This window comes from Haliaeetus leucocephalus, unplaced genomic scaffold (assembly GCF_000737465.1).
Source record: "Haliaeetus leucocephalus isolate CR32 unplaced genomic scaffold, Haliaeetus_leucocephalus-4.0 Scaffold506, whole genome shotgun sequence".
NCBI classification, from domain to species: domain Eukaryota; kingdom Metazoa; phylum Chordata; class Aves; order Accipitriformes; family Accipitridae; genus Haliaeetus; species Haliaeetus leucocephalus.
The window spans coordinates 8464021-8477862 of record NW_010972942.1 but is presented as its reverse complement, the minus strand read 5'-3'; positions in this window follow the sequence as shown (position 1 = coordinate 8477862).

The window sequence follows — 13842 nt, the reverse complement described above, 5'->3', positions numbered from 1 at the left end:
ACATGCAGATTTAAATGCTTTGTTGAGGCTATGTAGACCCCTGGGAGGGTGTTTACTGAGCTCGTTCAGGAACCAGCACCTGTCTGACTGCATCAGCTACGCACTACACCCACATCTGCTAACCTTGCTGAGAGGTGGGACTTCTTAGCTCCTATAGAGCACACAAGCTAGTACTGCCTCACAGGTCTGTCCTGTATGTTGTGGAGGTACTAGTCAGGTCAGGAAACTTGACCCATGAATTTCTGCATTTTGTTCCTTTGTGTATCTTAGATGTATCCTCCAAAAATGTCAGCTTGCATCTTGGTTATAGTCTTCTTTTGCAACTTTGACAATAAAAAGATCCCTTTAAGTGAATGTAAAATGAAGTGTTATTCACTGTAAGGTACCTATGCGTTGCCACAGCAGCACTGAAGAACCTTTACATTACTGAAAAGAGGCAATTTGACTGTACAGTCCGTACACATTTTACAGTTGCAGTTAAGTTGTGGCTGAACCCTGCCCTTAGTCACAGGGCAGTGAGGGTGGAGGAGCAGCCTGCAGTCCATGGAAGAACATGGGCAGGGTGGAGAGCACACTGCTCTCCCTGAGGTACCCAATGCTAAAAAGCTGAATCGCCTTTGCACAATTTCAGTTTCACAGCTGCAGAGGGTAATGCAGCCTCCTGGGAGCAGCCCACAGCACAGCCCTTGGTGCTCCAGCGAAGCTCCTCACCTGGATCACCCGTGCAGCTGGTGTTGTAATTAAGACACCTGATCCGCTGAAAAGTGGTGTCTACTGCTCTGATACATTGAGCTCTCTAATCCAGTGGGGAAACGCATAAGAAGATGTGGGCACTGGAAGTAAAGATGGGCCACACAACTCCAAGTAAGAGCAGAGACACACTGGTTTTATGTGTGAAACAGGGTAATCGTTGTCACAGACTGCTAGTCAAGACCTAGGCTCTACAGTTCTCAAGTGTTTTCCAAACAGGATTCAGTGCCTTTCTGGAGCTCTTTCATCAAATGTGTTACTGAATTCAACTTAGAGGTGACAATGACCTGCATGTATGTCATGCAGGAAGGGTTTCGGGCTAGATGATCTAAAGATGCTTTCTAGCCTTAAATACCACCCATCTTCATACCTATTTTGTCCTTGATGGTACAGAACCAGCAGCAGGGACCGGCCTGAAGAAATACATCTACTATGTCTCTTCTGATGTTAGCCTTTCTAGAAGCTGTTTTATTTTTTTAAACTGACATCCTCTTCACCATAAATGTTTTCTACCAAAGGCTCATAAGCAAGTATGTGCCCATTCACAGTCTTTTCAAGCTCTCTGCCATTGTTAATTCAGATTTTGTTTGTGTTTAAAAAATAATGTATTGATGCAGCGAATTTTTGAATGACTCATCTAATTCTTGGAGTAGGTGGATTGTATGTCTTCACGCAGTAAAAGTATACTTTAATCTCAGCCACCCAATTCTTTTAATCTTCAAAGGCGGAACAACGCAATCCAGCAGTGCAGTTGACTGCTGTTTGAATTTATGAGGAAGATCTCTGGTCCTGCACCTATGTCATAAAACAGACCTTCGATTACCCTAGAGCTTACCAGCATGGCTTCACACTACTTCAGCTTGCGTTTGGCTCTGAGAAATTGATTTAGACCATGGCATATTTCAGGCCAGTCTTGAATTCTGCTGGGGTCCGTGTCCCTATAGGACTGCAGGAGCTGGTGAGGCCAATGGCTGTAATATCATCTCTCCATGCTCCTCTTTCCCCTGGCTCAGACTCCAGGCTTCCCAGCTTCGACTGGTTTCAATCTGACTCCACTTAATGGCACCAGCTCAGAACAAGATCTTGAGGTGTATGTGCACAGGTAGCTACTACTGCCTTTGGACCATAAAGTTGGAGGCTGACATGCAGCAAATGTCTACACGTAGTCAGGTGACCTAGAAGACACCAAATGCAAGGTTTCCTGCTTCCTAGGTATGGCTAGAAGACAGTACAGACCTACAGGTAAAGAACTCAATTAGGTCTCATCTGTATTTTTAAGAAGGACAAAATATGGAGATGGGTGTTTCGTCCCCAGTCCCACCTTGTGCACAACGGTAGCCCTGCTATGTACTACTTAGAGCTTTCTACTACAACTGAATAAAATCCAGCCTCAGAAGGAGGACATGAAACTTAACTCCTGTATTTAAGTTTCATTTGAGCTGCCTTGGCCAGCTAACCCATCAGCTGTTCTATGTGCCAACATACATGCCTGATTAAAAAAAAAATAAAAAATCTGCCATTAAATTTGCAGACAAAACAGAGTAGATGGAATAGTTCCCCTTTCCCAGCCTATGTATTGTTAACATCCCTTTGGCTGAGTGTCAGGCTGTCTAAGCACATTTCTTAAAGCGAGCGTGAAGGTGTTGTCTGCATCAGATTTGCTGGAGAGAGTCTTTAATAACTGTCCTTAATCTGGGACAAATTGCATACAATCAGCAACCCCAGCTTCAGAAAATAAATCAGAAGGAGTAAGAAAGTGGTATTAAATCAGCTAAATCAACTCAGCACAGGTAAATACAAGTCCTACATGCAGCTTTTGACTGATTTACAATTACTTAATTCCCTGAAATTAAAGAAAAATGAACTGCCTGATTGGTTTTGTAATCCAGGGGCCACAAACTGCCCTTGTTAATAGAAGACCTGCTGGTTTGGATAATAGAGAGAATTGATAATTTACTTGCTATTCACTATGGTATAATTTTTCCTCTGAACTAAATTGTTAAAAATAAACAATTTCTTTTCCTTTCCAAATAGGAAAAAAGAGAGAAATTATTACCAGGAATGTTTTGTGGCTTTAGGGGGAAAGTTAAATTTAGAACTTAGACTAGTTGCACAAAATGCTTTATAAATATTTTAAGGAGCTAGCTTCCACTTTCTTCTGAATATAGATAGGAGCAGGGAACAAACTGAAACAAGGGTTTGGGATAGAGTATTATTCACAGAGCCTGATGTACCTCTGAAGATGAGTGAATATATTTTGCTTGGGATGTAACTTTTCTTGACTCTGTACCTTGTCTATATAAAATTGCAAAGCCTATGGTAGCCAGACTGGTCAGACAGGAACCTGTTGGTGACTCAGTCTGTAGCCCAAGAGCTCTCTGCCTCCTGCCCAGATGTGCCTGCACTGGTCCTTCCTCACCTATAAATTGGGGTACAGCTCTGGCTGCTGCTCCCTGGGCATGGGCCCAGGCACTTTCTCACTAGGACTGTGGTGTATGAACATGTCTATTTGTTAGCACCTATTTAGTTTTAATTTAGCATGCCATGCTTGATTTGCGATGCCCCGTATGCAGGGGAGACTGGTCCCCAGTGTCACCCCCACTCTCATTCTCAGCCATGCGTACCAGCTGTGCCACACTCTGCTGGTCCCTGTGCCTCTGCAGGGCCTGGCTTTCCCTTTCTGCACCTTTTCTGATTTGGCTGGACCAAACTTGGGTGTCATTACAGTGCAAGAGAGCCAGAACACCTCCTCCTCGTCTCAGCAAGCAGGGGGCAACTGGGAGCTAAGTAAAGCCCGTCAGCTCCCATGGGAAATGCGTGCCTGCCCAAGTTGAGCCTGGGGCACACCAGACACAGGCTCAGGCTGAGGTAGATGATGGGCAGGCAGGTTCTCCCATGGGCTAGTCCTTCAAGTGGCTCTATTTAAGGGGCTACTAAGGACTCTGGGACACGTTCCTATAACTCCTTAGCACCAAACTCTCTCCAAACTGATGCACCAGAATAGAAGCAAAGACACGTGCGTGGATTGTATGCAATAAAAAACAAAAACTTGGCCAGACCAGGGGTTTGGATCTGAGCCTGGATCTGGGATCTGGGCACACTTTGCAGTGTATATACAGTATATGTCAAGAGTGACATTTTAGAAGAGCTTAGGAGAAGAAGAAATGATGACTTGCATCTCCCTGAACATAACTCCAATGGCAGTACTAGAAAAGAGCAATCAGCCCTTTTTAACCACACTTGTTCTCACAGAAGAGTCAGGAAATTAAAGATTTTTTTTTAGGCAAAGAGATCAAATGAGTTTTGGTCCCACACTTCAAAAAACCTGGCACTTTTACCAAACAATGAAGATTTTCAATAGGAAAGGACAATTAATTACTCCGAAGAGGTTGCTAAATGTTAATAAGCACAGAACTTAGAGATAATAATTTTCATCTGACAACTATTCTCATTAACAGTTGCTATGTTAAGGAATATTTAGAAATCCTGACTGAAATTTTTAAATATAAAGACAGTAATGCAGTATAGATCTATTGTTTGAAAGACTCACGGTGTGGACACAGTACATAATTTTCATTGCCATAGTGCAGGTAAAGAGGAAAAATATATTGCACCAATGCAACATAACTGAGGGGAAAAAAAGAGCTGCAATGGTTTATAGATGAGTAATTAGGAACAGTTAATTACCACCTACAGAAACTAATCTATAGCATGCATCAGGGCAGGGCTGGACTCAAGCAAAGACAAATGTTGTCCAGACTTTTGAGCAGATCTGGTCAAAGATTTATCAGAATGTAATATCATAAAATGGATTCTTCTCTTTTGTAAAAGACTTTGGGATTAAATATTAAGCATAAACGCTCATTGAGATGATGACTGTGACCAGTTTCCTAAAGTAGATTATGGAGAACTACGTGTCTATGTTCAGAAGAATAAAATTCAAATTTTTATTAATTCCTGAAATGCATGTATATACATGTGTTCATGGCTTCAGATGGAGAATAATTTCGATATTGTAATTGTCAGTTTATTTTAACCAAAACCTCTTTCTTGTCACTGGTGCTGCTCTGTACAAAATCAACCTGAAAGCAGACAAACACATTACTCAAAGCACTTGGGAAGCCACAGTAATAGGTATTTAACTGACCCAAGCATTACGTGGGGCTGGTGGTCATCAAAGAGAGTCTAAACCTTAAAAAAAAAACCTAAACCTTAAAAAAAAAAAAAAAAAAAAGGTGTCTATATTCATGGATTCAGGATATGTTTGTAGCTGTGAGTCAGTGTACTGCTGCTGCTTTCACAGAATCATGGAATGGTCGAGGTTGGAAGGGACCTCTGGAGGTATCTGGTCCAACCTTCCTGCTCAGGGAGGGCCACCTAGAGCTGGTTGCCCAGGAATATGTCCAGACACCTTTTGCACATCTCCAAGGAGAGAGACATTCATAGGTGGTACCTTTCTTTACATGTTATTACTGAAGCAAAACTCTAGGCATGACAATACCACATCAAGTGAAAACAAAACCATAAACCTAAGGGTCTCAGTATCTCACAATATTTTACTTTTTAGCCTAAATCTAGATAGGTCGCTAAAATAAAGAGATTCAACTTCAGTCATTATTTCTTAAGGAAAATAATAATTAAAAAAAGATCCTGTTAAACCATACTTAAAATAGAAAAAAATTTTTTCTTCCAGAGATGGTCACATTTCAGGATTAAAGGTGTTACAGAAAAGCATAAGAGTTAATACTATTAACATCATAAGACAGTTTTATCTAGCACTTTGCTGTTTGTCCTTAGATTTTAAGCGAATTTGAGAACTGTTTCTGTCACATTTCAGGCATGACCTCTCATGTGCTCTGACACATCACACTGGGTGATGTATGTGACATCATGTTTTCCTTAAAGAAAGAAGTCTGATGTGACCTATACAACTCCATGCTGTGAATCACAGCATGACGTATTGGGCAGAAAATTTTAAAAGACACTTTTGCAAAATCCACCATTAAAAGAGCTAATTTTTCATCTTGGGAGACAAAAATGTTAAAAAATAAAAAAATACTTCTAAAAATGCCAAATTCTTCTTCATACATTGTTTAGGTCTGGATTGACGGTTATAATATATGATTCTCTTTTAAAGATTTAAATTAACAGGTAGATAGATAGATAGCGATAGAAATGTTCTTTTCAAGTTGTTTTTCTTCTTGCTAAAAGACTTACTCAGTAAGTTTTTGTTCTCTAGATAAGATAAAGGTGAAATGAGCAAACTACGCAACATGCAATGAGACAATGAATGCTTCTCCTTATCCTGAAATTGCAAAAAGAACAGCTCTGTGCTGGGTCTTTTGAGCTGTATTGTTATCACTTTCATGACAATAGCTGGTTGAATTTCAAACTCGCATCACTTATTGAGCTGTTACCTTGATAGCAGGATTTTATCTTCTGTCTGAACTCTGTTGGGTCCCCTGAGCTCACAGCAGAGCCTGGGCAGCACAGAGTACACAGCTGTTTCAGCTAGTAGTTGGGTGCTGTGGAGCATCTTGGCACCTTTGAATCACAAGGAGCTGGATTTCGGTCCCAGTTCAATGTCCCCCTGAAGTTAGACACATATGAAAGACGTGTCATGCTCTTAAAAATAAGACCCTGGACCCTTCCAGCCTACCATGTAGTATCTTTACAGAGCTGCAGCCCTCCTCCGACAAGAAGCTCAGCGTGTCTGTGTGTGGGGGCACGCTGGAGCCACAGACACAAACTTCCTTGCAGCCCACTGCCTGGTCACAGCTCCCCACTTTCCCTGACCACCCACCTTACAGAGCTGGCTTCTCTATTGCTGCCCCCTGAGCCATTTGTGTGAGCCAGGTCAATTTAAGCAGAGTAATTTAAACAGCAGATTCAGATTTATTTTGCTCATTTTCACCGAGCTGGGTTTGGGAGCACTCGCACACATAGTTGAGCAAGCAGATGAGAGTAGCAATAGCCCCTAAGACTGGGTAGCCCTGAAAAGCTGGGGCAATGTATCTTGTACTGGCAGAGCCAAATCCAGGAGAGATTGCCTACAGCCTGTTTTACTCTGAGTGCCTGTCCTGATTTCGGCTGGGATAGAGTTAGTTGTCCTCCTAGGAGCTGGTATAGTGTTAATGTTTTGGATGTAGTATGAGAAGAATGTTGATAACACACTGATGTTTTCAGTTGTTGCTAAGTAATATTTAGTCTAAAGTCAAGGATTTTTCAGCTTCTCATGCCCAGCCAGCAAGAAAGCTGGAGGGGCACAAGAAGTTGGGAGGGGATGCCGCCAGGGCAGCTGACCCAAAGTGGCCAATGGGGTATTCCATACCATGTGACATCATGTCCAGTATATAAACTGGGGGAGTGGGGGCGGGGGGGATCACCGCTCGGGCACTAACTGGGCGTTGATTGGCGGGTGGTGAGCAATTGCATTGTGCATCACTTGTATATTCCAATCCTTTTATTATTACTATCATCATTTTATTAGTGTTATCATTATTAGTTGCTTCTTTTCTGTTCTATTAAACCGTTCTTATCTCAACCCATGAGTCTTACTTCTTTTCCCGATTTTCTCCCCATCCCACTGGGTCTGAGGGGGCGTGAATGAGTGAGTGGCTGCATGGTGCTTAGTTGCTGGCTGGGGTTAAACCACAACAGAAAGAAAAGTTAGGATCAGTCTGTGATGCTAACGTTGTGAATAACCCTCCATGCTGATGGAGCAAGGTGGCATGGCTGAAGGCAAAAGATGCCAGTTGAAAAAACTTGGTATAGATTCAGGATTTGGCAGATTCTGTCCATTGCCAGTCAGGGTTCAGCCCAATAAAACTCTTCCGGGGGTAAGCCTGTACTGAATAACTTTAGCCACTTAAGACAGACATGTAAAATTAAATGCTGCGCATACTTACACCATCCTCTGTGCTTCATCCTCCTGATTTTTGTTGGGATGATGGAATATTGTCCTGCATATGTATTTCCTGAGCTTCCTTCCTCCCCTGCTCGAGACAGTGATAAACAAGGAAGAATATCTCTCCTCTGCAAAGTTCTCACCCTGCTCCACCTCCATGAGAGCTCAGTGGTGGCTAAAGATTATCCTTCAGGTGAAGAATCTCCTCTGACTCTCTGAGGATTAGCATTGCTAATTCACTTTTTACTTGCTGCTGCCTGCAATAGTTCTCTCAGATCAGCCTGCTCCAGAAAGGACATGTTCAAGTGAACTGAATATCAGCAGCAATTAAATTTGTGATGGTCTCTAAGCAAATATCCTCACTTGGTAATGTTGTTTTTTTGTTTTGCTCAGGCAGCATCTATAGTCAACTTTCCATGAAGTTTTTTGACTTAACAGTGAGCCAGAGCCATGAAAATCATACATTCACTTAAGAACATTCAAATTCCAGTTATAAAAATATAACTGCTGCCAGGTGGGCAGCTGGGTTGAATGCATACATGCTTGTGAACAAAGAAATTTATGTATGTATCTGTAATGCTGCCTCTATCAGCTTTGCACCTTATTTTTACACTGGCAGTGATTTTCTGAAAAGAAATAAAATAAATCTGTCCGGTAATGAAACTTCATTGTAAGAAAGCTTTTAGATATACTATCAAAATAAAGTGAATTGGTATGCTCACAGTTCTGTACATTTTGATTCAAGTTCAAAGTACAAAATTATCTTCTACTGTGCAATTACCCATCTGCACATAGAAAAGTATGCCCCTCATCCAACCACCTCCTTGTATTAGCTGAATATGTTAGTCATACCTTGCCATAAATTGTACCTCTCCATAAGGAATCCATAAAGAAGGTAGTAGCAGATTGGCATTCCCATTCATATTTACTTACTCTAAGTCTGCATTAAGCAAGTATTTCCTTGAATGCTAATTTAAAAATCAATTGGATATTATGTTTGAAAATTTCATAGCATAATATAGCTGACTGGAGTCATTAACTTGTGCATTACATTAATGTAACATTTATTCAGAATCTTCTGCTTGAGGGGAAGGCGAAATGTAGTTTGTTTACAGCAATAATGATGGAAGATATTCCCAAGAGGTTCATAGGAAGTCTATATAATTAGAAGAAGGGAATTTGAGTTTCTCCAAAAGCAAACACACTGGAAGAGAAAATTCAACCCAAAACATTTTTTTCTGAGACCACAGTGGACAAAGGAGCCACCTTCCACACCTCTGGTTTCAGGGCTGGAGATGTGCCCTCTGTAATGACAGCAGGGAAAGAAACATTCAGGTAACAACTTAGTGATTTATATCTGGTGGCTTCTAGAAAGCCTGAGCCAAACTTTGAAGACGAATGGAGTAACTCTCAGCTTTACACTATTGTAACTTAAAGCAGAATTTGCTTGTCGCCAGTAGAGGAAATAGAAAGCTTATAAGTATGGCACAAAAGTCCTTTGTAAGGCAGACTTGATGTGATTTTTTTTCAATAGGTATAATGTAAGTACTTAGCAGAGTGTCTTTCTCTGGCCCCTTGACATTTAAACAGGAATCTATTAGTCAACTGATGTCATTAGCTAAAGTACATTCTTTCTAAGGATGACACTGATGATCTAATCGATCATCATTATTAAGCTAACATCAATCAACTGCAGGTAGACTACAGCAGCTGCCTGATAGATAAAGTTCCTCTACTAAAGTTGGAGGCAACGGACTTCTTTTCAATTCCTTACTGTTTTTAAAACTCACAGAATTTTGACGGGCCAAATTCTGCCACTGATTTCAATGGTGGTGTTATTTTAGATTTATGCTGGTGTAAGAAAATAAGAGGAAACTGTGTTTCCTTGTTTAGCAATGGGAAGACCATAAAAGCGTCATGGTTGTGGCAAAGCAGTTCAGAAGAATAAGTAAAATAGTTGCCTATTAGTTACTAAGGGCAAATGTTACTAACAAGTCTCAGCTTTAGACAGCATCAGTCTAATACAGTGAAATAAACTGTCAGAAATTTCTAGTCCTTTTCACAGCAAATGTTAGCAAAAATGAAGGGACATCCTAGAAATAAGACAAATGTTGATCTGAGCATTCATTCATCCCCTACTGACTGTATGCACTGTGCTCCCTTGGTTTGTTGAAGCTATTTTATAGACAATTTTACACGTACGTTGAGAAAAGTTAGGAACTATTATAATCATGTTAACTGTGTTCAGGGAACAGCTTCTGAGCTGATTCTTGTCTCTATTTGCTGATGGGAAGGGAGTGAATCACCGTAGTATGGGTGTGGATGGATGATGACCTCCACCAAGGTGATGACTTCCAGCAGTAAACAGGTCTGAGGAAAGAGGTGAGCTTTGCCAGGAAAAGGGCAGGCACACATTATCCTCTTCAAGGAATGAAAAAGAAGCATAGTTTAAAACACTTCTTTAGTCACTAGTTGGTTATTCATCTTCTTTGGTACTGTACAACTGATTTCTATAGGGCTAACCAGCTCATAGACTGCACGTTCCTCATAGCAGAGATCTGGCACCCAGCTTGGTCTGGAAGGATCATCGCACTCTGGAGTTGCTCAATACACATGACCACAGCAATCCATATTACCGAGCCCATATTGAGGAAGGATCCACCACTGCTGAGTTTTTAAAGGGTACCTAGATAGCAAAGTCCCTGACCGTGAGGAAACAGAATGTGCACATGCCCTGTCTGAAATGGGTTTCTGCTCTCTGAGAAATTACTTGCCCATTTCAAAGACCCATGCCCTGATGGCTGCAGGACAGTAGCGAGGTCGTGAAGTCATCCCACAAAGGCTCGTTTCGCTCCAGCGGCAGTGAGACCAGGGCAGGCAGAGCCGCTGCCGTAAGGAGGAGATGTCGTACCAGCCTCTGAAAGACAGGAACGAAAGGGAGAGGAGAAGCAAGCTGAGATGGGGGTGCCTGTCAGGTCTGCCTCATCCCTGTCAGATGTCAGCTGCCTCCACTGCTTCTAACTAGAAATGTGACAGATAGGTGCCTCATGCCAGTGAGTGCTTATAATCATGCATGATGAAAGGATCTGAGATTACGGTGCTGTCAGTGGATTCTGTGTCAAACTGGAAATTTATATTTAGTATTTACCTCACTTGAAGTCACTTAGGTTATTACCGCAGTTCTTAGCCAGTTCTGGGCCCTGCTCCCTCCACCCTTGCATCTGACTAAGAGGTTATGGAAGTGATATTCAAAAAAGCCCGTGGGAAGCAGACGTCCAACCTCTAAAGAAATTCAGTAGGATTCAGGTATCTCAAAGCTCCTTCAGAACCTGTGCCCACTGAGTGCCAAGTAAATGGAAAGTGATTTATCTTAAACCAATCTCTCAGCACAGCTTTAAGCGATGGCACAAGGTGCCAAAGATTTGGGCAGACTGAAGAGGTCAGCAGTGAACTGTGGGACATTCATTAAGTGACATAAATTACCCGGATGAAGGTTGGCCTTACTTAAGATACCTGGTCCAAGTGCAACCTACTTCTATTCAGATTCAGAACAAGCTGTCCGGTTATCTACACTTTGCCATTAGCCCAACTGTAACTACGCTATGATACTCTTGTCACTATAACTCTACTGGGATGGTACAAGAGCTACAGTTTTCTAAGATGGATGAGTTCTCACCAGAATGAATCTTGTACCAGAACAACTGCTCTTTGGGTGGACTCTGTTAGCACCTCTGGGCATCGTTCATTCAGAGAGTGTATTAGTCTGAAGGAAAAAGAATGAAGTGACAAAGAGGAAGTTCGGCTTTAATGAAATCAGCTCCACTGAGACAAGAGGCAGATCATCAAACAGCCAAATAAGCCTGCATGGATTTCTGCAGGCAGAGATGAGCTCATTTTGCTTTTCTTCTAGTTAAAAGTCATAACCAGTCTAGGTCTTGGTTGTTCTTGGCATACCCTGGAAACCATAGAGTCTGAATGGTCCATATTGCCAGAAATGGTGTGTTTGAACCCAAAGCAAACAGAAAAAAGCTGGATTCTATGTCTCAGCAATCCTGCTAGTGATAACAGCTAGCTATTCTACTTCTAAATGGTGGGCGATGACAGCAGACTATGGGGCCAGCACAAAGGCTCCAGCCAAGAGGAGCCAAGTGAGAGACAACCTGGAACACAGTAAAATTTTGGTAATATACATCAGTGGCAATATGTCCCTACTACTCTGATTAGCATTTATATATATATATATTCTGTCTGATGTAAATATCTGCAAAAGTGAGAGTTAGTTGGAACTTTTCACCCTATTCCTGAAATTATTCTTGGATTTGCAAAAGACTCCACAGTTACCCAGCAAATGAGGTCTAATATGCTCACAACCTACTAGGGCATGGCTATAAATTATGTGCCTGACAGATTTTAAATTTGACCTTAAATGCCATATGTATTTAGCATATATACCTAGTTAATAGCAACCAGCTCACAACATTCAGTTTTGCATGCTGTGTACAAAATTTCTTAATCTATACATGAAAAAGCACTTACAGGTTTCTAGATACACTTCTCTTGAACTGATTTTTCTACCTCTGTATCACATTCTCATAAATTTTGTATCTGCATATACCAAATCCTGGGCACATTTCCAGTTACCATTTTAATATCACTCATTATTTTTAATGTTCAAAAATGGCAGTACTGGAATTATGGCTTTAAATAATCAGAGTAACCATTGACCATACAAAGTACTCCACATTTCATGAATTGTGCTAATAAATATTTATTTAGTCGACAGCAGAAGTAAAAAATCTCTTCCAACTAAATCAAATTGTCTATATCTTATACTGTTAATTCTCAATTTGCGTGGCTCCATCTGAATAAAAAAGAATTCTGAGAAGTTTCACGTTCATTTACTGGTGGAAAAATAAATGTAACCATAGTAAGTAATCCTATTACGTTCTCAATTTAAAATGGTTTATAGCACTTGTTTATCATCAGACAGGTCTCGTCTAACAGACTGGCTAAACATATCTTAAAACACCTGAATGACTGAGAATTTTCCTGTAAGAAAAACTTTCTGTTTACATCTGAAAATAGTCTGCTCAAAGTCTAGGCATAACTTTGCAGAATGAGTCCTAATAGAAACCTTTTTGTGTCTTGGCTCCTTTCAAGAAGAGGAGCTGCTGCTTGCTCTGACCTTTCCCAGAATGATGCACGGTACCTAGACCTGAAAGGCTCAAGCTGACTTTTGCAATACCCGCTTCTGGAAGAGAAGGTGCTCAGTACCTAACAGAAATAAATCAAATCAGTGACCTTTACTTTAAATACATCTGTAACATCTTCTAGCGATCTAAAGGTTTTCTCTTTCCCATCTAGGGTTAGAGGTGTGAAGAACTGACCTATCTGTTGCAGTCTGTGCAAGTCCTTACTGGCTTTCTCCCAACCCAAACACAAAGCTTCCCAGATTCTTTGGGCACATTCAGCACTAATCTGCCTTTTAAGATACTGGTGAGACTTTGTTCTCACTTATACCCACAGAAATTCTGAGTAAATCAAGTAAACTCAGTGTTCTGAATTAAGTTAATAAATTCTCTAGGACTCCCTCCCGAACTGACTCCTTATTCAGACCCAGTTTCACATTTCTCACACATCATCATGATGTTCAGAAAGGCTTCCTGATATTTGAACAGTACTTTATTTACAAACTCCCAACACACAGTGCTTTACAAAAAATAAAACTGCAACTTGTTGAGGTGTTTGTTTGCTCCCTGGTCAGTGTAAAGACATACAATGGATAGGAATGGCCCCACCAGCTTTTCCAAAGTATATGTGGAAAAAAGCAAACCTTTCAAAAACTTTTGCCTCATTGAACATCAGAGCCTAACTCCTTTGCTCACAGGGGTTAGTTTCTGCTTATGTGTGAAACGTTATTAGAATGCTGAATTAAAATTACTTCAAACACCAGGATTTTTCAAAGCTTGCAAAAGAAATATCAGGAAATTGGGTTTCGCAAAGAAAGCCAGTACCAAGACTTTGATTGCCATTTAGAAACTGCAAGACAATGTACCACTTTTAAGACCGTATTTCTTGACCTCTGCTCAGGAATCCTCACCTATCCTGCTAGCATTACTGAGTCACATCAAGTTGAAGCTTCCCACAATCCTATTTGCCCAGATCTTTTAGCATGCCTATTAAGT